This window comes from Heptranchias perlo, chromosome 1 (genome assembly GCF_035084215.1).
Source record: "Heptranchias perlo isolate sHepPer1 chromosome 1, sHepPer1.hap1, whole genome shotgun sequence".
NCBI lineage: Eukaryota > Metazoa > Chordata > Chondrichthyes > Hexanchiformes > Hexanchidae > Heptranchias > Heptranchias perlo.
This window is the reverse complement of record NC_090325.1, coordinates 120,556,585-120,583,817: the sequence shown is the minus strand read 5'-3', so window position 1 is coordinate 120,583,817 and position 27,233 is coordinate 120,556,585.

Here is a 27,233-nt window from a genome sequence, read left to right as displayed (position 1 = left end):
GGGAAACATTCTCCCTGCATCCAGTCTGTCTAGCCCTGTCAGAATTTAATAAGTTTCAATGAGCTCCCCTCTCATTCTTCTAAACTCGAGTGAATACAGGCTGAGTCGACCCAATCTCTCCTCATACGACAGTCCTGCCATCCCAGGAATCAGTCTGGTGAACGTTCGCTGCACTCCCTCTATGGCAAGTAAATCCTTTCTTAGGTAAGGAGACCATAACTGCACACAATACTCCAGGTGTGGTCTCACCAAGGCTCTGTATAACTGCAGTAAGACATCCTTGCTCCTTTACTCAAATCCTCCTATAAACACTGGTGGGAGTAGTTTATAGGCCCCCTAATAGTAGCAATTCCGTTGGACAGGGTATTAATCATGAAATAATGGGAGCTTGTAACATAGGAAATGCAGTCATCATGGGGGACTTTAATCTGCATAGAGACTGGGCAAAATAAATTGGCAAAGGTAGTTTGGAGGACAAGTTCATGAAATGTATTCAAGACGGTTTCCTAGAGCAATAGATCATGAAACCAACCAGGGAACAGGCTATATTAGATCTTGTATTATGGAATGAGATAGGGTTAATTAATAATCTCACAGTAAAAAAACCTCTTGGGAAAGAGTGATCATAATATGATAGAATTGCACATTGAGTTTGAAAGTAACGTACTTAAGTCAGAAACTAGAGTCTTAAACTTAAATGAAGCCAATTACATAGGTATGAGGGGCGAGTTGTCAAAAGTAAATTGTGAAATTAAATTATAGGGTTTGACAGTTGAAAAGTATTGGCAAACATTTAAAGAAATATTCTCAACAAATGTACATTCCATTGAGAAATAAAAACTTCACGGGAAAAGTGATCCACCCGTGGCTAACTTAAGGAGAGTATTAGATTGAATGAAGAGGCCTATAATGTTGCCAAGAAGAGTAATAAGACTGGGGATTGGGAGAGTTTTAGGAACCAACAAAGGACAACCAAAAAATTGATAAAAAGGGAGAAAATAGAATATGAAAGTAAACTAGCAAGAAATATAAAATTGGATTGTAAGATATTCAACAAGTATGAAAAAAGGAAGAGAGTAGCAAAAGTAAACGTGGGTCCCTTAGAGGCTGAGACTGGAGAAATTATAATGGGGAATCAGGAAATGGCAGATGCATTAAACTAATATTTTGTATCTGTCTTCACAGTAGAAGACACAAAAAGCAAAAATAATGGGGAACCAAGGGGTAAATGAGAGTGAGGAACTTAAAACAATTACTATCACTAGAGAAAAAGTACTGGACAAACTAATGGGACTAAAAGCCAACAAATCCCCTGGACCTGATGACCTACATCTTAGGGTTCGAAAAAAGTTGGCTGTAGAGATAGTGGATGCATTGGCTATGATCTTGCAAAATTCTCTAGATTCTGTAATGGTCCCAGTGGACTGGAAGGTAGCAAATGTGACCCCACTATTCAAGAAAGGAGGGAGAAAGAAAACAGAGAACTTTCGGCCAGTTAGCCTGACATCGGTCGTCGGGAAAATGCTGGAATCCATTATTAAGGAAGTGGTAACAGGACATTTAGAAAATCATAATATGAATAGGCAGAGTCAACATGGTTTTATGAAAGGGACAAATTTATTAGAATTCTTTGAGGATGTAACTAGCAGGGTAGATGAAGGGGAACCAGTGGATATAGTATATGTGGATTTTCTAAAGGCATTCGATAAGGTGCCACGTAAAAGGTTGTTACACAAGGTAAGGGCTCATGGGGTTGGGGGTAATATATTAGCATGGATAGAGGATTGGTTAAAGGACAGAAAAAAGCGAGTAGGGATAAACGGGTCATGTTCAGGTTGACAGGCTATAACTAGTGGGGTGCTGGGGTGCTGCAAAGATCGGTGCTTGGGCCTCAGCTATTTATATTAATGATTAGATGAAAGGACTGAATGTAATGTATCCACGTTTGCTGACGATACAAAACCAGGTGGGAAAGTAAGCTGTGAGCAGATCACAAAGGGGCCGATTTTTGGATGGCGAAGCGGGTGCGTCGGGGATGGGGGGGCTCCTAAAATTGTAGAATTCCTGAGTGGGTTCGGAGCCTGGCTCCAACCCGCTGACTTCCGGGTTCCCCAGTGACGCGTGTGGTGGGATGATGATTTACATACCTTGACAGATAGTTCAGGTACTTGAGAGACCTCATTGAGTGGACATTTTGGCAGGGGTGCAATTTTAAAGGATCCTCAGCGTGTATCCCGTGCTGTGGGCAACACTCCATGTTGGAGCAGACGTGTTTCAGCCAGCAGCCAGTGGGAGATGCAAATAATTATTTGACAGGTGGGGAGAAAACCTCATTTATTGCAGCAGGGAACTCTGCCACATCAGACAAAGTTTTGGTTGCAAGACCTTTGTGTTTCCATTCAAAATTCTTACTTTCCACCCAAAACTCTGCTGTGCAAAATCATTTACCTACTTTGCGGACCCCTCAAACTCACACCGTCAGGATGGGGGGGCACCGTGGCTGCATTCATCACTTAACCCGAGGATGAGCAACATCACCAACCTCGCCAGGCATGCCATCCACCTCCGCCATGTGGACCTCTACAACACACTGCTTTTTTTTTTATTCGTTCATGGGATGTGGTGGAGAGCCACCTTCTTGAACCGCTGCAGTCCGTGTGGTGAAGGTTCTCTCACAGTGCTGTTAGGAAGGGAGTTCCAGGATTTTGAACCAGCGACGATGAAGGAACAGCGATATATTTCCAAGTTGGGATGGTGTGTGACTTGGAGGGGAACATGCAGGTGGTGGTGTTCCCATGTGCCTGCTGCACTTGTCCTTCTAGGTGGTAGAGGTCGCGGGTTTGGGAGGTGTTATCGAAGAAGCCTTGGCGAGTTGCTGCAGTGCATCCTGTGGATGGTACACACTGCAGCCACAGTGCGCTGGTGGTGAAGGGAGTGAATGTTTAGGGTGGTGGATGGGGTGCCAATCAAGTGGGCTGCTTTGTCCTGGATGGTGTTGAGCTTCTTGAGCATTGTTGGAGCTGCACTCATCCAGGCAAGTGGAGAGTATTCTATCATACTCCTGACTTGTGCCTTGTAAATGGTAGAAAGGCTTTGGGGAGTCAGAAGGCGAGTCACTCACCGCAGAATACCCAGCCTCTGACCTGCTCTTGTAGCCACAGTATTTATGTGGCTGGTCCAGTTAAGTTTCTGGTCAATGGTGACCCCCTGGATGTTGATGGTGGGGGATTCGGCGATGATAATGCCGTTGAATGTCAAGGGGAGGTGGTTTTACTCTCTCTTGTTGGAGATGGTCATTGCCTGGCACTTGTCTGGTGTGAATGTTACTTGCCACTTATGAGCCCAAGCCTGGATGTTGTCCAGGTCTTGCTGCATGTGCCATAGGCACCTGCACAAGAGCATGGAGGGCAACAACAGAGAGAGCAACGTCGCGGAAAGCATTACCCTTGCAACAGGGTCTACAGACCGAGGCTCATCTACCTGCATTACCCTGCACAACATGGCACAACAGAGAGGGGTGCCGCTTGAGGAGGCCCCATCCACATCTGCCACCCACATTGAGGAGGAAGCGGAGGAGGAGAAGGAAGAGGATGAGGTGGAAGCGGAGTAGGGGGTAGAGGAGGAGGAGCAACCCATGGGCAGAACAATGGCTCACCTGGCTGCTCCTCAGGCCAGGGAGTCACTGAAATATGAACGGTTCTCCTAACATCAGACACTGTGAAATGTCCAGTCCTCACTGACTGGACAGAGCAGCGGCCACACCAGCAACCCCCCCACTGCACAAAACAGTCCTGCAACTACACATACACCCACTGTAGAGTGACCCAATGGGTGGCATCAAGTGTGGCCGTTCATGGTGAACCTCATGAAAGGGCCTTATTACACACGCCAGTCAAGAATGGCCAAGATGTGACAGTAGTGGTGACAATAATAATATTTAATGTGCATTTAACAAAAAGCAAATATAAATAAAAAACATGACAAACCATCAAACACCCTTGTGCATCCCCTTTGTGCTGACAAAACCTTCGCCTTTTGCTTCCGACGACTTCTATGTGGTACATCCCCTGTGGCTGCAGCAGAGGTAGTGGCAGGTTGCTCTTGTTCATGCCCTGACCGATTAGATGCTTTGTGCCTACGCCCTCTGAGTTTCGGTGCGCGTGAGGGCCCCTCCAAAGACTGCTCCACCTGCACCTATGCAGGGGCAGACTCGGCTACCTGGAGAGGACGCAGCATTGCGTGAACTGGTTGAGGGGTTGGCAACGGGTGAGACATGGGAGCGCTTTGAGTGGGGTCCTCACTTCCATGTCCTCTTTTGCCATCATCCCTCTCCTGGGCCAGGCCCACACCACTTCTACCACTCTGCTGGATGACAGTTTGTAGGACATGTGTGAAGCCTTGTAAGGCCAGTGCCAGAGTATCTGCCTGCCTGTTTAAGGTGGAAGAATGTTGTTCACCCTGAGTCCTAAGGGCTGTTGTCAGGGCCTCAATGGACTTATTTGTGAGCCGTGCTTGAAGCTCCATGGAGGCTAGCCTTCCCTCCATCGCAGACATTCCCGCACTTACACGTGACATTTTCTCAGAAATGCCCTCCCTTACCTGTGCCATCATTCCACTCATGCAGGAGCTGGACTCCTCCATCTTCTGCGTGATTTTGGAGAGTGCGCGTGGCACCTGTTCCACCACCTTGCAAATGAGTTGCTGCCCCTCGATCATTCTCCTTTTCATGGATGGCCCCCAGGATTTAGCATCTGTATCCAGCTGAGCAGAGCCTGGAGAAGAGTGCTCCCACCAACGCGGACTCTCTACAGCTGCCCCTGCCACCAGTCTCTACTCGTGCTTACGTGTGTGGTGACTCACCATGTGCAACCCCAACTAACAGAGGATAGGGACCCACCGTGGTGCGTGTATCTGTGCTGGTGGATGGCTCGCTCAGATTTGATGGTGCTGCCTTAGAGGCTGGCAGGTCCTCTGAGGAATCACCCTGCGCCGTCACAGCGGCCGCTGAAGGCCCTGTACAAGAACAGAAGGCAATATTAAGCATGCTGACAGATGTTGAGGTGCTGAAGATGACAAGGCATGTTAACATCAATTGATATTGTGTGTGCTGAATGTTAAAGTTCTGTCATCAGTCGTTTGTCGGGTGCCAATCTCGGCGTCCCCGACAGACAGGCACTCGAGGGTGCTGCTCAATTCAAGAGCCTCCTGCTCCGCGTCTGTGAGCACAACTACCTGTTGCAGCCCCCCTCTGCTCCTCACCCTCTCCCGTGCATTCTGGGCTCTATTCTCCTATAAGGGAAGAAAGTAGAGATGCATGACTGAGTGATGGAGACGTGGCCAACCCCCGCTGAATGCATTGGTTTGGGTGAGGCTGACCGTGAAAGAGATGCATCAGAGGGTGAGTATGAGACAGAGCTATGACATTGTATGAGGATTGGGTTGAGTGGTCATGGTGGCGTGAGTAATGGGGAGGTGAGGAAGTGGTGAGGAAGTGCAGGTGAGTTGAGGATGAACGTTGAGTGGGTGTGAGGAGTGATGTGGTAGAGTAGTGTTGGCAGTGCAGAATGAGTTGGGGGGTGGGGGCGGTGATGTAGAAGACGGAATGTAGGAGAATGATTAAGTGTACTCACTTTGGCTGACCTAGTTAGGTCATTGAAGCGCTTCCTACATTGGATCCAGGTTCTACTGCTACTGGTGACCTCCTCTGCCACCTCGAGTCAGGCCGTCTTGGTGGCAGAAGCCGGCCACATCCTCCCCTCCGCCGGGTAAAAGACATCCCTCCTCCTCCTCACCCCATCCAGTAGCACAAGGAGTGAGGCATCACTGAATCTAGGAGCAGCCTTTCCCCTGGGCTGCTCCATTGTTATTTGGGTGTTTCCTCCAGGAGAAGCTATTGGAGGACTGCCCGTTTAACTAGAGCTCCTCCAGCTGACAGCTTGTGATACAGGTGCACAGTCCGCCCGCTGCGCAGGTTTCCTACGGCAAACCCGGAAGCCACGTTAAGAAGCTCCGATTTACCCACGATTGCGTGGGGAACGGACAGATTTCACTGGGTGGGTTACCTACGCGCCCAATCGTGCCCCCCTGCTGCCATCCATCCTCCCCGCTAATATCGGGGCCATAGAGTCTGCAAAGGGATATAGACAGATTGAGTGAGTGGGCAAGAAGGTGGCATTTGAGGAAAATGTGGGGAAATGTGAGGTTATTTACTTTGGTAAGAAGAATAGAAAAACAGAATATTTTGTAAATGGTGAGAAACAATTAAATGTTGGTGTTGAGAGAGACTTGGGTGCCCTTGTACAAGAAATACAAAAAGTTAGTACAGCAAGCAATTAGGAAAACAAATGACATGTTGGCCTTTATTGCAAGGGGCTTTGAGTCCACGAGTAAAGAAGTCTTACTACAGTTGTACAGAGCTTCAGTGAGACCTCACCTGGAGTACTGCGTACAGTTTTTGTCTCCTTCTCTAAGGAAGGATATACTTGCCTTGGAGACGGTGCAATGAAGGTTCACTAGATTAATTCTTGGTAGGAGAGGGTTGTCCTATGAAGAAAGGTTGAGTAGAATGGGCCTATACTCTCTGGAGTTTAGAAGAATGAGAGGTGATCTCATTGAAACATATAAGATTCTGAGGGGGCTTGACAGGGTAGATGCTGAGAGATTGTTTCCCCTGGCTAGAGAGTCCAGAACTAGGGGGCATCATCGCAGGATAAGGGGTCGGCCATTCAAGACTGAGATGAGGAGGGATTTCTTCACTCAGAGGGTTGAGAATGTTTGGAATTTTCTACCCCAGAGGGCTGTGGATGTTGAGTCATTGAGTATATTCAAGGCTGAGATGGATAGATTTCTGGACTCTAGGGGACTCAAGGGATATGGGGAACGGGCAAGAAAGTGGAGTTGAGGCCGAAGATCAGCCGTGACCTTATTGAATGTCGGAGCAGGCTCAAGGGGCCGTATGGCCTACTCCTGCTCCTATTTCTTATGTTCTTATGTTCATTCACCTATCCAATCTAATCACAAATGTTGACGTAGGCCGGGAACTTCCTTAGGAAATGCTCCTGCTCCGCTGGCATAACTTTACTGGAAGTGTGACGGAAACCCCATTTAGATTCTGCCTGAACTACTAATGCTGTTTTCAGTAGTTGAGGGGTTGTTGACCGGAGGTCACCGGTTACGGTTACTGGCTTAGTACAAAGAGGAGAAGAGTCAATTCTCTCTTAACTCTCAATTCATTTTATTCACGCCATTAGATCATATACATATAGCTTATATGTCTGGTTAGATATAGGCATGCAGTTTACACCAGGTTATACAGTCTTATATCCAAACTAAGATCTAAACGCACACCCACTAGGTTTCTCTGACACTCCCTGAGTGGTCACAGAGTGTAAAGGATAATACCCAAAAAGGAGAGCTGATGCTGGCCAGGCGTTCCGTTCTCTCTCTCTCTCGATGTCGTCTCTGCGTCCCTGACATAAGGTCTTCCACTTCTGCGATGGTTGGTCTCCGGAGTCTTCGCTCTGGCTCCACGCCTCAGATCCTTCATTCTTATTCCGAATCTTATCTCTTCAAACTGTGCTGTCTCTCTCCCTTTGGTTTAGGCCTGCTCGCTTTTGCCTGGGTCTTCTCATTGGCTCTGTCCCAAGGACTTAGGTAGCATTACCTCATTACTCCTTTTCTAAATAAGGACTTGTGTCTTATCACATTTCCTTTGTCTTTCACAAAACTTAGTTAATTCAAACCGGTTCCAGGCAGCTGAGGCCAGGACTGAACTCAGGTTACTTTAGTTCAAAAGTCGTTCCTGCCTGTGTATCAGCAGCTGATGTCTCAGGTTACCTTCTGCAGCCCCTAGCCAACAAGGTCAAGAATGAGGATGCGATAGATACAATATTAAATGTAAGAGATTTAGAATAGAGGGCAGGAGAAACAGAAAGTTGTGAGGTGGTGGAATTCATTTCCAACATTAGGCCAGCATTCTAGCAACCAGGGTCTGCTGCTATCTACCCTGTCCCATCACTTCATAATTTTAAACACTTAGAATCATAGAAAGGTGACAGCACGGAAGGAGCCCATTCGGCCCACCGAGTCTGTGCCGGCTCTATGCAAGAGGAAGCCAGTTAGTCCCATTCCCCTGCCCTATCCCTATAGCCCTGCAAATTTTTTCCTTTCAACTACTTATCCAGTTCCCTTTTGAAAGCCATGATTGAATCTGCCTCCACCGCCCCACCTGGCAGTGCATTCCAGATCCTAACCACTCGTTGGGTAAAAACTTTCTTCCTCATGTCAGCTTTGATTCTTTTGCCGATCACCTTAAATCTATGTCCTCTGGTTCTTGATCCTTCCACCAATGGGAACAGTTTCTCTCTATCTATTCTGTCTAGATCCTTCATAATTCTAAATACCCTCTATCAAATCTCCTCTCAACCCCAGCTACTCCAGTCTATCCACGTAACTGAAGTCCCTCAATCCTGGAATCATTCTCGTAAATCTTTTCTGCACTCTCTCTAAGGCCTTCACATCTTTCCTAAAGTGTGGTGGCCAGAACTGGACACAATACTCCAGTTATGGTCGAACAAGTGTTTTATAAAGGTTCATCATTACTTCCTTGCTTTTGCACCCTATGCCTCTATTTATAAAGCCCAGGATCCCGTATGCTTTTTTAACCACTTTCTCAACCTGCCATGCCACCTTCAATGAATTGTGGACATATACCCCCAGATCTCTCTGTTCCTGTACCCCTTTTGGAGTCGCGCCCTCTAATTTATATTGCCTCGTCTCGTTCTTCCTACCGAAATGTATCACTTCGCATTTTTCTGCGATAAATTCCATCTGTCACTTGCCTGCCCATTCCACCAGCCTGTCTATATCATATCGCCCTGTAATCTGCATTGTTCCAATGAAAGAAGACTCAGTTTTTAAGTCATTTTTTGTATTTTCCCAAGGCCCTGATATACCTCCTGCATGCGTTATAGATCTAGGTTGTGGACTCCTCCAACATATCCACTCTCTCCAACACATGAAAGGAGACTGTCTCCACTGCCTGCATGACTCCCGAATGATAGTTCTTTTGAACAATGGGGCCTTGAAATCTGGTTCTCTAGGGTCCCCGGTCAAAGGCAGTCGCTTCTGCTCCTGTTTCTGCTTAAAAAATCCTGTTTTGTAAAATATAAAGGATGATGTCTTTATCTATGAAAAATGAACCGTGAGAAAAATGAAACTTTTTTTTCAACAAAAATGTCTGTGAAATAAATTGTCCAACTCTTTTGGAGCAGTACCGTTGGTAATTTATTTATAAGCAGTAAAGGGAATAGTTGAGAATGTTAATTTCAGAAGGCCATTTATTTTGGAAATGTTTATTTACAACTTCTCTTTCTTAGAAAGTTAATTTTTCAACAGACATTGTTCCTACTGATATAGACCAAAGAATGGCTTCGGTCCATTCATGCATAGAATTCTAGGAAGAGACACTTCCACCAGTGCAGAGTTCAAATAGTGTGAGACTACTCCCTCACAATGTTACACAGCATGACACAAATATGCAACACTGTAAGTTTCATAGTTTCATAGTATGATATGGCACAGAAGGAGGCCATTTGGTCCATCATGCCTGTGCTGGCTCTTTGAAAGAGCTATCCAGTTAGTCCCACTCCCCTGCTGTTTCCCCACAGCCCTGCAAATTTTTTCCCTTCAAGTATTTTTCCAATTCCCTTTTGAAAGTTATTATTAAGTCTGCTTCCACCACCCTTTCAGGCAGTGCATTCCAGATCATAACAGCTCGCTGTGTAAAAAAATGTTTCCCGATGTCACCTCTGGTTCTTTTGCCAATCACCTTAAATCTGTGTCCTCTGCTTACCGACCCTTCGGCCGTGGGCAACAGTTTCTTCTTATTTACTCTATCAAAACCATTCATGATTTTGAACATCTCTATCAAATCTCCTCTTAACCGTCTCTGCTCTAAGGAGAACAACCCAGCTTCTCCAGTCTGTCCATATAACTGAAGTCCCTCATCCTGGTACCATTCTAGTAAATCTCTTTTGCACCCTATCTAAGGCCTTGACATCCTTCCTAAAGTTTGGTGCCCAGAATTGAACATCATACTCCATCTGAGGCCTAACCAGTGTTTTATAAATGTTTAGCATAATTTCCTTGCTTTTGTACTCTATGCCTCTATTAATAAAGGCCAGGATCCCATCTGCTTTTTTAACTACCTTCTCAACTTGTCCTGCCACGTTCAAAGATTTGTGTTCATACACCCCCAGGTCTCTCTGTTCCTGCACCCCCTTTAAAATTGTACCATTTAGTTTATATTGCCTCTCCTCATTCTCTCTACCAAAATGTATCACTTCACACTTCTCTGTGTTATATGTCTGCCCATTTCACCAGTCTGTCTATGTCCTCCTGAAGCCTGTTTCTATCCTCCACATTGTTCAATACATTTCTGAGTTTAAATTATATGCTGTATACCCAAGTCCAGGTCATTAATATATATCAAAAAGAGCAGTAGTCCCAACACCGACCCCTGGGGAACACCACTGTGTACTTCCCTCCAGTCTGAAAAACAACCGTTCACCACTACTCTCTGCTTTCTGTCCCTTAGCCAATTTTGTATCCACGCTGCCACTGTCCCTTTAATCCCATGGGCTTTAATTTTGCTAACAAGCCTATTATGTGGTACTTTATCAAATGCCTTTTGAAAGTCCATATACAAAATATAAACTGCACTACCCTCATCAACCCTCTCCGTTACTTCGTCAAAGAACTCAATCAAGTTAGTCAAACATGATTTTCCTTTAACAAATTTTAGTGTAGCAGCTTCACTCCCTAATTATGCTGCAGTTTTTTTTGTATCAAGGTGGCATGAAAATTGTGTTACATCAATACAAAAACTTCAGTATAAATGATTCATAAAGTAAAAAAATAGCAAATGAGAAATATTTCTATGCACGTACATGCACTATGCACCAGTGGTTGGGCATGTGGAAAAATAATTAATATAGGGACTTGCAGAAATTAAATGAGGATATTGGGATTCAGGAGCTTTGAAATCTCAATAAACAGGTGTCTTACGAGTTCACTTGGTGCTTATTTAAAAGAGCTTGTACTGAATATAAATCTGATTCAGATGAAAGATTACAGGATTAGGTAGAAAGTTTTATAAACTCTCGCAGCTGTTAACCATTTAAGAACTGAGATTTTGTCGTACCTCATAATGCATATATTATTTACCTCACATTTATAAGAATTATTTTTTGTTTAAGATCTTAACAAAGCAGATGAAAACAATCTACAAAATAAGAATGTATTTATTTTAAACAGTAAAATTAACTGGTCTCTTGTGAAAAAAAATTCAAATTTCTGTTAAAATCAAGTGAGAACTTTGCAATTTTCATTGTCAAAAAATACAATCTCTCTTCTGTCCAAAGTTCAGATCCTTAGACCTTATTTTAGCTCATGTCAGTTGTCCCACCAAAGTATACAGGTGTGTGTTACCAAAGCACAATAGAAGAGAAATTACAAGATATATTGGAATTGAATATATACAGCTGATACAGTTAGTATTGTATTGTCAATGTTCATGAAAATTTACATTTGTAATTATATAATTTTATAACAAATGGAAAATGAAGTAATTTAGCTCCGTACAAAATAGACTCTGATGTAAAACAATCATAATAGTAGAACACTGGATTTTAATTTCCACCTGGTGGAATTGGGGTGGGGGGGGTAGAATCGGAGTTAAAATCGCAGCACGTCACTTACTGCCCCTTTCCCACTCGCCGTCATATTTACTGGGGCCTTCCGCAGGAGCCTTATTACTGTATGTAAATCAGGGTCCCCCCTCTTATCTTGAAAAGCTTCTCAAAATCTACCTCTTTGACCAAATTCAAAATTCCCCTTTCTGGCTTGACATCAATTTTTCTTGCAACTTTCTGTGAAGTGCCTTAGGACATTATTTACACTAAAGGTGCTGTATAAAGCAAATTGTTGTTGTTACTATAAGCTGTCCTTCATTGCAATAATATTTCCTACCAGTTAAGTGTATATAATCTTTGCCCAAATATCTATTTCTTGAAGACTACTGTTATATTACAATAAAATACAATGATGAAAATGGTTCCCACTTCACCACTCTGGAATTCATGCATCAACCAGTCAGCTTCTTCTGCCCTGAACTCAGAGAAAGCTTGATGACCCTTTGGTGGATAAATCCTGCCAGGAGCAGTTGGACCCCACCACCTGCGATCCACACAAAATAATTTTCATCATCCCTGTCAGGGAGCGTTTTGGCAAAACTATTGAACTTTGTATTGTCCATTTATGAATTTTTCAATAAGTGGAAAATCAGACACAAAATCATTCTGATTGATCACATCAAGTTTTGAAAAGATATGACAAAAGGCAGCGCTTCTTAAAAAATAGTTTTTAAATGGTTTTTCTACAGCTTTTCTTGTCACACAGTTGAAAACTTATCAATTGCCATGTGGCTACATAACAGTCCAGTGACAATATTGCAGAAGATATTTTGCTCCAGTAATTCCTTGGAATATTTTAAATAAAACTACCAGTTAACAGTTGGTAAAAGAAAAGAACCCAATGGGACACACTAGTTTGTAAAAAGATGAACTCTATAGGGGTAATTTTCTAACTCCAGATGGGGAGTCTCGCCAGCTGGGAGTGCATTTTGGAAATTTGGGTGTGCGCTGCACTCAGTTTTTCAACCATGAATTTAAATGGCCAGAAAATCAGGTGCAACTTATGTCTGGAAGTACGATATTAGAAAATTACCCTTTATGTATTCTAGATTACTGACTGATCTGTTTGCGTGCCACTTCTGAAAATTTCTTGGAATCTGAAAGTCTCTTAGTATCACCATTTAATCTCATAATAATACAACAATGAGCAATGAAAGGATGCCTGTTAAATTCAAAACGACTCCTTGTTGCTGGACATGCTCAGTAGTGTCTTATTTTACACAGAGGCAGTGCTCATCAAACTTCACACTCAAGGACTACAATATTATATATTTATTATTTGAAACACCTTGGGAGCAGATTTAATTTTATTTTCATATTTTTACTTTTTGCTGAATTTTGTGCTCAGCATGCTGAGGGATGTCAGTCCCGGGGAATGGATTTTCTCTTCCACTTTTGGCACCCATTGTAGTCAGGAAGTAGTCAGGAAGTTCTCTCACTTCAAGTTTAGCATGATCAAATGTAGAGTAAAACTCTCTGTGCAATATCAAAAAACATTTAAAATCTAAAGGGCATTCCTTACTGCATCAGCTTGAAATGCTATTTGTCACACTGATATTTTTGGTGGTATCCATTTGTGTCCATAAGGAACTGCGTTGAGAAATGCCAAACTGGTTTTATGTAGGACCCTTACATGGAGCGAAAAAATACACTTTAATTCTATCTTTGTGGGTTAGATTCAGAACCAGGTCACTAAGGTGAAATCCACTCAAATAAATTTAAATAGTGTGCTAACTTGAGTAGATAAGGGTAATGTAATAGATATAATATATTTGGATTTTCAAAGGCCTTCAATAAGGTACCACATTGTAAACTCATGACTAAGGTCAGAGCATGTGGAGTCAGGGGACAAGTAGCAGAATGGACAGCAAGCTGGCTACAAAACAGAAAACAGACAGTAAGGCTAACTACTTAGACTGGCAAAAGGTGGGAAGTGGTGTTCCACAGGAATCGGTGCTGGGACTACTGTTGTTCACAATTTACATTGATGATTTGGACTCAGGAATCGGAGGTACAATTTCAAAATTTGCGGATGTTATCAAATTGGGAGGTGCAGTTAATACAAAGGAAGAGTGCGACAAAATAAAGGAAGACATTAATAAACTTGCAGAACATGCATGTAAATGGCAAATGAATTTCAATATAGATAAGTGTGAGGTGCATTTTGGTAGGAAGAATAGGGAGGCCACATACTGCTTAGATAATAAGAGTCTAAATGGGGTAGAGGAACAAAGGGATCTAGGGTTACAGATTCACAAATCACTAAAAGTAAGATGCAGGTTAATAAGGCCATAAAAGAGCAAACTAAGTGCTGGGGTTCATTTCTAGGGGGTTAGAATTGAAAAGCAGATAAGTCATGTTTAACTTGTATAGACCACACTTGGAGTATTGTGCACAGTTCTGGTCTCCATATTATAAAAGGATGTAGAGGCATTGAAGAAGGTGCAAAAAAGATTCACAAGGATGATACCAGAACTGAGATGATTACTTATCAGGAAAGGCTGAATAGGCTGGGGTTCTTATCTCTAGCAAAGAGAAGCCTGAAGGGTGACCTGATAGAGGTCTTTAAGATAATGATAGGGTTTGATAGGGTAGACGTAGAGAAAATGTTTCCACTTGTGGGGGAGTCCAAAACTAGAGGTCATAAATATAAAATAGTCGCTAATAAATCCAATAGGGAATTCAGGAGAAACTTCTTTACCCAAAGAGTGGTAAGAATGTGGAACTCGCTACCACAAATTGAGGCAAATAGCATTGATGCATTTACAGGGAAGCTAGACAAGAACATGAGGGAGAAAGGAAAATAAGGATATGCTGATAGTTAGCTAAGATAGAAGCCCATGGAATCGAGGGAAAAGAACGGACTTGGTTAGGAAACAGGCTGAGTGAAAGGCGACAGAGAGTAGGGATAATGGGAAGGTACTCACATTGGCAGGATGTGACTAGTGGAGTCCCGCAGGGATCTGTCTTGTGGCCTCAATTATTCACAATATTTATTATCGACTTAGATGAAGGCATAGAAAGTATCATATCTAAGTTTGCCGATGACTCAACGATTGGTGGCATTGTAAGCAGTGTAGATGGAAACATAAAATTACAAAGCGATATTGATAGATTAGGTGAATGGGCAAAACTGTGGCAAATGGAATTCAATGTAGGCAAATGTGAGGTCATCCACTTTGGACCAAAAAAGGATAGAACAGGGTACTTTCTAAATGGTAAAAAGTTAAAAACAGTGGATGTCCAAAGGGACTTAGGGGTTCAGGTACATAGATCATTGAAGTGTCATGAACAGGTGCAGAAAATAATCAATAAGGCTAATGGAATGCTGGCCTTTATATCTAGAGGACTAGAGTACAAGGGGGCAGAAGTTATGCTGCAGCTATACAAAACCCTGGTTAGACTGCACCTGGAGTACTGTGAGCAGTTCTGGGCACTGCACTTCGGAAGGACATATTGGCCTTGGAGGGAGTGCAGCATAGGTTTACTAGAATGATACCCGGACTTCAAGGGTTAAGTTACGAGGAAAAATTACACAAATTGGGGTTGTATTCTCTGGAGTTTCGAAGGTTAAGGGGTGATCTGATCGAAGTTTATCAGATATTAAGGGGAACAGGTAGGGTGGATAGAGAGAAACTATTTCCGCTGGTTGGGGATTCTAGGAGTAGGGGCACAGTCTAAAAATTAGAGCCAGACCTTTCAGGAGTGAGATTAGAAAATACTTCTACACACAAAGGGTGGTAGAAGTTTGGAACTCTCTTCTGCAAACGGCAATTGATACTAGCTCAATTGCTAATTTTAAATCTGGGTTTGGTAGCTTTTTGCCAACCAAAGGTATTAAGGGATATGGGCCAAAGGCGGGTATATGGAGTTAGATCACAGATCAGCCACGATCTTATCACAAGGCGGAGCGGGCTCGAGGGGCTGAATGGCCTGCTCCTGTTCCTATGTTCCTATAGTGTTAGATGAAGAGGAGTGGGAGGAAGCTCGTGTGGTGCATAAACGCCAGCATCGACAAATTGGGCTGAATGGCCTGTTTCTGTGCTGTAGACTTTATGTAACTCAATGTAACTTACTGCACCACTAACTTCCTCCCTCTCCCCAACCCCTCCCCAACTCTCCACATCCTGAAATATTATAAGTATTTGTTATGATGTACACAAGGCTGTCCACATGCAGAAAATGTTAGAAGCGGGATATAGGATCATCGAGAGAATGCAACCTTACTTAAACAAATGAAAGAAATGTAGTTGTGTTTATTTTTAAGAGTGGAATGCATTAGAATGGATTGCATATGTAAAACAAAATCAGTGACCCCAAGATTTATCCCCAGTGAATGAGATATAATGGGGGTAATTTTAACCCCAAAGAACTGGTGGGTTGGGGGCGGATATCTCGGCTCCACTTCCGGCTTTAACGTGGGCGCGTTTGGATGCGCGCACTGCCAGAAACCGGAAGTCACCTCCCCAATTAATGCCGGCGAACAGATCGTTAAAGGGACAATTTACCTACTTGAAATACTTGAGCTAGGTAATTTTTTGTTGATTCTGAACCTGAAACAAATTTTACTTCACCTGCAGGGGTTTCCCATGGCTTCTGAATCTCGCCATTGGAACGGAGACGAGATGTAGCCAAAGTTGGTTTGGTCCTTTAAACCTGTGATTGACCCATCTCAATAAAAGCTCTGGCATTGCAGCTGGTCTCTCAATTCTCTCAGGCAAACGTTTGGCTGGGAGTTCTTGTGTTGAGACTGAGAGTTCTTTGTTGAGACTGAGAGTTCTTTGTTGAGACAGCTTTAGGAAAACTTTGGATCCTCTCAAATTGACAAGATCAAGATGGGGGAGCACAATGGATGTATTCGAGAGGACATCTGAGGAGGAGGAAAATGACCATCCACAGCAGCCATGTCGTTCTGTGTTGGCATCTGCAAGTGCACAAGACAGAGTTGCACAACCAGGGCCTGGAGAACAGTAGAGAAGGGACCAACAGAGGGGCCGAGGTCGCAGGAGGCACTACCCACGTGAGAATGTTTACAAGTAGAGGGTGATCCTCCTGGACCTCTCTGAGGAGCACAGGCTACGCAGGATAAGATTGAGGCGGCAGGTGGTCGCAGACATCTGCAGCCTCCTTGAGGAAGAGCTGCTCCTGGCTTGACCTGCTGGCCACGCATTGCCTGTCACAGTTAAAGTCACCACTGCCCTCAAATTCTTCACCTCTGGGTCCTTCCCGGGCTCCACCTGTGACATCTGCAGGGTCTCTCAATCATCTGCACACGAGTGTATAAGGCAGGTGACGGATGGGTTGTTTGCCACAGCATCCGATTATGTGAGCTTCCCCCGCGACGACATCAGCCAGAATGAGTGGGCACTGGTTTTTGCCTCTCTGGCTGGCTTCCCACAGGTGCAGGGCGCAATCAATTGCACACACGTGGCAATCCGAGGACCACTCCATGAGCCAGGAGTCTTCATAAACCGAAAGGGCGATCACTTCATGATGCATTCATTCTGTGACAGTCTAACATTCCAGACCTCTTCCAAACAGGAGATAGACTTAAGGGCTGGCTCGTTGGAGACAAGGGATACCCTTTGCAAATTTGGCTCATGACACTTGTGAGGAATGCCACCAACGAGGCACAAGATCACGAGGTGTGCTTTTAAACAAGCCATAGGCATGTTGAAGATGTGCTTCAGGTGCCTGGATAGGTTTGGAGGCGCCTTTCAGTACTCGCCAGCGAGGGGGTCTCCAGAATTTTTTTTTCGTTCATGGGACGTGGGCATCGCTGACGAGGCCAGCATTTATTGCCCATCTCAAATTGCCCTTGAGAAGGTGGTGAGCCGCCGCCTTGAACCGCTGCAGTCCGTGTGGTGAAGGTTCTCCCACAGTGCTGTTAGGAAGGGAGGTCCAGGATTTTGACCCAGCGACGATGAAGGAACGGCGATATATTTCCAAGTTGGGATGGTGTGTGACGTGGAGAGGAAAGTGCAGGTGGTGTTGTTCCCATGCGCCTGCTGATCTTGTCCTTCTAGGTGGTAGAGGTCGCGGGTTTGGGAGGTGCTGTCGAAGAAGCCTTGGCGAGTTGCTGCAGTGCATCCTGTGGATGGTACACACTGCAGCCACAGTGCGCCGGTGGTGAAGGGAGTGAATGTTTAGGGTGGCGGATGAATAATTGTGGTGTGTTGCTTCCTGCACAACGTAGCGCAGCAGAGAGGTTTACAGGTGAAGGAGGACAAAGGCGCTCATCAATCATCTGTTGGTGACAATGTTGAAGTAGCGGAGGAGGATCAGGAGGAGGTGGAAGAGGAGGAAGATGAAGATGCGCACCCATCACCAGACCATCTGTGCAAATTGCTGCCCGGGATGCCAGGGATGCCCTCATCTCTCACAGGTTCTCGTAATAAAAGTGTCAAAATAAAGACATTGAGATACTTAGACCTCCTGGCACAACCACCACCAACCCCTCTTTTGCACAAAACAGTCCTTCAACCACACATACACCCATTGCACATCCGCCCATTGGGCCCTGTCGTGTATTTGCATTCATCATGAAGCAAATGAAAGGGCGACTTAACAGAGGAGAGTACCAGAGGAAAGGTGAACAAAAAGTAGACTGAACCGAAATGTTTTTAGCTGACAACATTCTGCAGCAGGTGTCTTTACCCTACTGAGGCAGGTTTCTTTTCAACACAATCATTTATGTTTGAATAGCTCGACTTACAAGTGATTTGTTCTGAAAAAACAGACCTGAAGATTATGTCAAATTTCTACAATAAAATGTATAGAAAATATAATTTAAAACAAGCACCAAATTAGTTTTGAAGTCTGGTTTCATAGTACACATCAGAAAGGATTTGTTACGTTTGGTCCAAAAGCCGCTTTTACTTTATTTTGAACTTTACAATTTCCTTGTTTCTAATCTCTTTAGCTTCTGTTTGATTTACCTGAAATACCCTGCACAGATATCTGTCACTTTATAACATACTAAAGGATTGTATCTGTCACATGGGCGCTTAGATAGGTACCTTAAATAAGTTTTCTACTAAATCTTATTGGATAACGGATTATGATTGAGTTGGTGATTTAAAGACTACAACTGAATGACTGTATGAATGTAAGGTAGCATCTGTACTGCAAGGTATTTAATCTAATAGAGGCTGATATATCCTACAGAGAAAATGATTAATAACAGTGCACTATCACAGGGCTTTATGGATACAATTTTCTCAAAAAAAAACCCAAAAAGATTTGTGCCAAGTCACTTTACAATTTAAATACACAAAATCTGTATTACAAAGGAGATCATTAGAAACATGGAAGCACTGCAGCTACTGATTTGTAAAAAGATCCTCAGGGCAGATTGTGGTCGCTGAGAGAATGATGTATGTGTGCACACATAGCCTTGTGGCCCTAGGGGTACTTTTCCTCGATGGCATCTCTGTTGTAAATATCTCTGATAACAAATGCATATGTAAAGTATCAGCATGGATGTTACCCAAACTAAAGAGCTTGGCCATGGCTCTTAGAGACAATATGGTCACTTTCCATCTTGAGGATGTGACATACTGTTATCAACATTTCGTCAGCAATGCTGCTCCTCAGTGTCTTCAACAATCAGCAGCAGACCAAAAATTGCCCATCTTGCATCTGCTCCACTGTTTTGTCTGCTTTTGACCAAGCCTAGAAATATGCCTCGGCAGTGTACTTCAGTGCCCTGGACATTGCAGTTGTGGTCTTCTTGCCAAAGATTTCCATATTGTGAACAAAAATAACCAGCAGCTGATAACTCAACAGTTCAATCATGCAGAAAATTCTGGCAAAAGAAATACCCATTGTACATATTTTTTTTCTTGATTTGGAAAATGTTCTGTTTTGGTGTTGAACCTTTTTTATTAAAATATGTGTGATGGCATATGTGAGGTGGGTTGATAATATCTCTACAGGGACTTTGACAATTCTGGTGCATTTCTCTGAATAGTATAAATACGCACAGTTACATCTCAAGAACTAAAGGAGCTGGTACAAGTTCAAGTTTTATAATTGTTCTCAAATGCATTGAAGGTTTTCTGGGATTGTTGCCACTAGCCAATGCCATGCTTACACTATACATGGAGCAGGTGTCCCTTCTATGGGAAGGTAACTGGACACGATCCCAATGTCATTGAGGGAAAGATGTGTTTCTTTTATTAATTTTTGGGTTGTGGGTGACATTTATTGCCCATTCCTTGTTGCCCTGTGTAGGTGGCGATGGGTATTCTCCTTGAACCACTGCAGTCCTTGTGCAATGTGAAGCTAGAAAAGATCAGGACTTTACAAAAGATGATGAACTGAAGAATAAATAAAAAACTGGGTTTTCTCACTGCGAATCAGATGTAACACAGAACTGTTGAATAAATAAAAAGATATTGAGCAAACATTTATAAAACACTGGTTCAACCACAACTGGAGTATTGTTACATAAGGTTAAATCTCATGGGATCCAAGGTGAGGTAGCCAATTGGATACAAAATTGGCTTGACGACAGAAGACAGAGGGTGGTTGTAGAGGGTTGTTTTTCAAACTGGATGCCTGTGTCCAGCGGTGTGCCTCAGGGATCGGTGCTGGGTCCGCTGTTATTTGTTATTTATATTAATGATTTGGATGAGAATTTAGGAGGCATGGTTAGTAAGTTTGCAGATGACACCAAGATTGGTGGCATTGTGGACAGTGAAGAAGGTTATCTAGGATTGCAACGGGATCTTGATAAATTGGGCCAGTGGGCCGATGAATGGCAGATGGAGTTTAATTTAGATAAATGTGAGGTGATGCATTTTGGTAGATCGAATCGGGCCAGGACCTACTCCGTTAATGGTAGGGCGTTGGGGAGAGTTATAGAACAAAGAGATCTGGGAGTACAGATTCATAGCTCCTTGAAAGTGGAGTCACAGGTGGATAGGGTGGTGAAGAAGGCATTCAGCATGCTTGGTTTCATTGGTCAGAACATTGAATGCAGGAGTTGGGATGTCTTGTTGAAGTTGTACAGGGCATTGGTGAGGCCACACTTGGAGTACTGTGTACAGTTCTGGTCACCCTATTATAGAAAGGATATTATTAAACTAGAAAGAGTGCAGAAAAGATTTACTAGGATGCTACCGGGACTTGATGGTTTGACTTACAGGGAGAGGTTAGACAGACTGGGACTTTTTTCCCTGGAGAGTAGGAGGTTAAGGGGTGATCTTATAGAAGTCTATAAAATAATGAGGGGCATAGATAAGGTCGATAGTCAAAATCTTTTCCCAAAGGTAGGGGAGTCTATAACGAGGGGGCATAGATTTAAGGTGAGAGGGGAGAGATACAAAAGGGTCCAGAGGGGCAATTTTTTCACTGAAAGGGTGGTGAGTGTCTGGAACGAGCTGCCAGAGGCAGTAGTAGAGGCGGGTACAATTTTGTCTTTTAAAAAGCATTTGGACAGTTACATGGGTAAGATGGGTATAGAGGGATATGGGCCAAGTGCAGGCAATTGGGACTAGCTTAGTGGTATAAACTGGGCGACATGGACATGTTGGGCCGAAGGGCCTGTTTCCATGTTGTAACTTCTATGATTCTATGATTCTATGATTGTGTCCAGTTCTGGCCACCGCACTTTAGGAAAGATGTGAAGGCCATAGAGAGGGTACAGAAAAGATTTATGAGAATGATTCCAGGGATGAGGGACTTTCGTTACGTGGATAGACTGGAGAAGCTGGGATTGTTCTCCTTGAAACACAGAAGGCTGAGAGGAGATTTGATAGAGGTATTTAAAATCATGAAGGGTCTAGACAGAATAGATAGCGAGAAACTGTTCCCATTGGCAGAAGGGTCAAGAACCAGAGGACATAGATTTTTTTACACGGCGAGTGGTTATGATCTGGAATGGTAGATTTAATCATGAATTTCAAAAGGGAACTGGATAAGTACTTGAAAGGAAAAAGCTTGCAGGGCTACGGGGATAGGGCGGTGGAGTGTGACTAGCTGGATTGCTCTTGCATAGAGCTGGCACGGACTCAATGGGCCGAATGGCCTCCTTCCTTGTTGTAACCTTTCTATGATTCTATGATGTAAATCATGGGGCTTTATAGATATAATTTTCTTCAAAAACAACAAAAGATTTTCACCATAATTTTACAATATAAATCTAAAGGAAATTGAGAATACGTATTGGAGAACCGAGCGTCTTGGTTTATAACCCACTAGTAAGCTGTAGTCAGCACCCAAATTGGGATATAGATCATATTCTATTGCAATTTGTCAGTATTCTGCTTGTAATTTTTACCTAATATATGGTACGAAAACCAAAATCATAAGCTAGATGTGAATGTTGGGCTAGATTTTACACCCAACGACTGTAAAAGGATAGAAAATTTAGCATTAATTTTAAATGGGAACTAAAGTGGAGATTTCCCCGGTGCACACTGGCACATATAAGGAATGATTTTACAACCGTTAGTTTTATTAAATGAAAAATCACAGGCAGTGCTGCACAATTTCCCGATATGTCCTCCCAATCTGTGGCAAAAGGCAAAGAATGTAAAAGGGGATGGGAGAAGATGGCAGTGCTGGGAATTTTGTGAAACATAAAATAATAACATTTAAAGACAGAAGTTGAATCCAAATAAATATTTATGAACAGAAAGCAAAAAAAAAATGCAGCTAGTGGAAATCTGAAACAAAACAGAAAATGTTAGAAACACTCAGGTCAGTCAGCATCTGTGATGAGAAGAGATGAGTCAATGTTTTAGGTTAGCTAGAAAGAAAGCTAATCAACAGGACCAAAGAATATCATCCCTTAAATTGCTGAACAGTTTCAGTGATGTCAACGCGGAAAGGATTTTTTTCCCCTCACAGCTGCTATCGACACTCAATTGCTACATCAAAGGAATATTTTATAAAAATAATGCCACTGGGGACTTCTGGTGACATTGTGCCCAGGGAACAGCATGGGCATGGAGCTGGGTCCAGCTGCCAACCTAAATTAAAAATACCTGTCTGCACCAGCCATCATCTAACAGCTACATTGGGGTGTAAATCTGACTTAGGCGCTAATGCAAAATGGGTGATAGTGAATCAGCAGCTGTTTTACATTTTGCCTGATTTTCTTTTCCATTGACTTCAATAGAAAAGAAGACCGGGCGGCGAGTAAAATGGGCGGAGAGTAAAATGGGCGGAGAGTAAAATGGGCGGAGAGTAAAATGGGCGGCCGATTTGCTATCACCCGTTTTGCACTAGTGCCCAAGATGAAATTATATCCCAAAAATTCTACCTCATGGCTTTAAAAAAAGTCTAAGAAAGTGGGTATCTCTGCCCCAAGTGACAAATCAGACCTGAAACTTGCCATCCCCCTCCCCAATGCACTGCCCTTCTTAAGCTACAAGCTAAAAACATATGAACAGATAAAAGAGTCTGCTGATCTCACAGCTAGGGATAGCAAATGCTATAAAGATGAATATGGACCCTTGCCTTCACTATCCCTTATCCGGATGCTGTCTGAATTACAGCACAGCAATCCCTTCACCCAACAAGCACATCCCTGGTTTCTCTGGGCAGGGAGAAGGCCAAGGGTATGCCCGTGATGACTACAACTCCCCAAGAAGGAACTTCTGTTGCCCAAACCTTTGACATTATTATTAGGCAGAACAGACCAGAAGAGAAGTGGTGGTGGTGTGTGGGGTGGAATAAAATCTGCAAGAATTGAATTGTGGCTCCCGGAGACTATTAATGTTGCACAAATGGGAGCTTGTTATGGGTGGTAGGTTCAGATTATCATTAAACACCGGGAGCCCGAAAATCTATGAGCCGCGATCCCAACAGTTAGGCCAGGATCGCGCTCATCGATGCTCTCTAGCACTAACCGAGCCAGAGTTGGCCGGATCAGGCTTATTTCAGGTTAGTTTAGTGGGATCAGTGGGCACCTTCACCATTACAAATGCCCCACGTGATCGGGAAATCTGGCTCCTGGCTATAATTGGGAGTGCCATCCAGGCTCCGCTCCCAAGACCCCATGGTGTCCCCCTTCAGTCCCCTATGTGAAGGGGCTAATTCTGAATTCTTTTTTACTACCTATTTTCAAGGGTCCAGGTATGCCCTGCCCCCAATGGTCCCACTTTCCTCCTTCTAGAGGCCAGTATGCCTCATTTTTCTTGGTGCACTAGCTCCGGTCTTACGCAGAATCTCTTTTGGGGCAGAAAAGCTGGAATCCCCATTGTAGGGAATCCCCACTCCAGGCTCTGGCATTGCTCATTTGACATCATTGACCTCGTAAGTGGTGGGCAGAGGTTCCATCCCTTACATGACTGACTGAGAACTTCCAGAGTCAACGGGAACCCGGTGTATCAAGTCCCTGCCTGTTTCCTGGACATTCCACTAGTTTCCAACAGAATTTGGTGGAGGGAGAGGGTTAACGATGCCCGTACCACCAAAATTCTGCCAATGGAGCCGGGCTGAGGTTTCTCGGCCCCACTTTGCCTAAATTGCCATCAGCACAATCCTTGGTGCTAATTCAATGTTTGACTGTAATATCTCCATTTCACCTCTTTTTTTTGATTGAGCACATATTAGAATTCCACATTCATCCACCAATTCTCCTCTGAGGCTGGTAACTTAATGATCTTCTCTTTCAATGTTTTTTGAGTTAGCAGATGGTCCTACCAGCACTCTCTTAACTTTGAAATGTAATCAATATTCGGATGCTAGTGATTGACGTTTGCACATGGGTATTACACAAAGCTTCATTGCCAAAGAGCAACGTAGGAATGACAAACAGTGTAACTTGGATCTGCCGATCACACATTGCTCCATACAGATCAAATTTATAGATGCCCTTAATATACTTAGAGATTTCTACTTCGCTTATTACGTGTTAATTATCCTATGAATGCCATTGTTAATTGCTACTTTTGTTTAAATAATTCCATTGTAAATATTATTTATATTGTATCAATTAAAATATCACAAATCTTTAAAAACAAAATATAATGAGCCAATGGCTTTAGGCATTTAAAGGTGTTTCAAAGTCAAGAAAGAATTTTGTGGTTGAAATGTAGGAAGAGATTTTGCCATTTTACCTCAGCGTTAAATTAAAAGCCCAACAGTTATATGTCAAACATGTTGATTTTCCTGCAGCATTTGGCACAGAAAACAAAGGCGACCAGGTGGACTAATATGAGGATAAAAAACTCCGAGCATAATCTGAATGTCAGCTTATACAGAGAAACAAGATTTCTCATTTAACTCGCTTATTCCAGGTTGGTTTAGTGTGCCCATAAGACCAATGAATTTCTACACACATAAAAAAATAAAACCATACTTTAAATGTTTGCTTGCCTTCATCAAGAGATACTTCGGTTGGCATTTATCATGCTTGTCAGTGGTCCAACAAGAAATATCACTTGTATTTTCACAACTGTGGAATTCAAGAGTGAAAATTACAGGCCCCGAATTTCCTCAAGAATCCCACCGAATTGCTGCCATAACTGTGGTAAAGGTCCAGTTGAACCTATGGTACAAAGGCAGGTTAAGCCGGGTCCCTGCCAATTCCAGGATTTCCCGGTTTGCCTTGTAAGGGGCAGAACCTCTTAAAAAGCCTATAACACCAAAGAGGAGGAGCCAGGTCAGGGACTCCCTACACTGTGAGATCATATTTCCCTGGATCAGGGAAGTGGCCTGGACCTTGGAACAAAAGTTAAGGTTTATTTTTTAAAAATGTCAGCTGTCTTTCACAGGAGTGGGTGGTTTTTCTGGCTGCATGAGGCAGGCGGATGCTGGAGACACGCCCATAGTGGTGCAGGTGCATGCTGGCCCCATATAAATTCAGTGTCCTCCCGCTGGCCCTGCAATCTCTGGCGGGGTCAGGGCTAGTGGGCACTAGTGGGCAAGACCCCAGTGGCTAATGCCGGGGTCACGGCCCACGGAGTTTCAGGGCTGCAATGTATTATATAGAAAATATGCTGTTTATAAAGTGTAGTGGAAGGATGACTCCGAAAGCTAATTTAATATATCAGTTAGTATTAAATTCAATATTATTTTTGGGTTAGATAAATCATTTGATGGTCTTTTTCTGTAGAAATGTGCTATCTATTTACTTTTGTTCCATAAACAAAACATGGGGAATTGTTTGCTGACACTGCCCAATGTGTATGGCCACTAGGGTAAATCGCAGGAACACAGGGCACAATTTTAAACTTAAATTGCGGGTGCGTTGGGGGCAGGGGGGCTGTGAAAATCGCAGAAGTGCAGAGCAGGTTTGGAAGCCGGCTCCAACCCGCTGACTACCGAGTTCCCCACAGATACACCTGTGTGCATGGGCGTCTCGAATCCGGAAGCCGGCGGGATGATAATTAAGGAACCAAATGTACCTCATTGAGGTACTTAATGCACTTTACTTGTGACATATTAGGTAGTTAGAATGATTTTTAACTTACCTGGGCAGCTTTCCCACGGATTCTGATTCACGCCTGGTGAAACAAAATAAATTAAATAAAAAACCATTCCACTAAGTTAAAACACAAAATCAACCTTTCCACCCTGCTCCAATGTCTGATGTCTCCCTCTCCGATCTCCTCCTCTTTCCCCCCCAATGTCCCCTTCTTCCCCCCCCGATGTCACCCCGATCTCCCCCTCTTCCCCCCGATGCCTCCCCGATCTCGTCCTCTTCACCCCCCCAATGTTGCCCCGATTTTCCCCTCCCCCCACGATCTTCCACTCTCCCCCCATCTCCGATCTTCCACTCTCCCCCCCCCCCACCCCCCCCACCCCCCCCCCCCCCGATCTTCTACTCTGCCCCCACCCCCGATCTTCCATTCCAGCGCCGGATGACGACTCACCCTCTTTCTCTCCTCCCGCCTCGGCGTTGCAGCTCCTGTCAGCAGCCAGCCGGTCAATCAGGCTGGCTGCCAGGCCCGAAACCCGGAAAGAATTTTAATCACCATCAATTACATTGCGATTGCGTCAGAAACAGTAAGTTTTTTTTATTCGGGTTTGCCACGCGCACCTTCACCACCACCCCCACAGCTGCCAACTCGCCACCATTTCAAAATTGAGCCCATAGGAACAGGAGTAGACCATTCAGCCCCTTGAGCCTGTTCTGCCATTCAATCAGATGATGGCTGATCTGCATCTCAGCTCCATTTTCCCACCTTTGATCCATATCCCTTGATACCCTTACCTAACAAAAATCTATCAATCTCAGTCTTGAAAATTTCAATTGACCCAGTATCCATAGCCTTTCGGGGGAGAGAGTTCTAGATTTCCACTGCCCTTTGTATGAAAAAGTGCTTCTGCTTTTCTCTTTTAAATGGCCGAGCTCTAATTTTAAAATTATGCCCTCTTGTTCTGGATTCCCCCACCAGAGGAAATGGTTTCTCCGTATCTACTCTATCGAATCCCTGTATCGTTTTGAACACCTCGAGTAGATCATCCCTCACACTTCTAAACTCAAGGGAGTATATACCTGCTCCTCCTGGCCACAAAAGG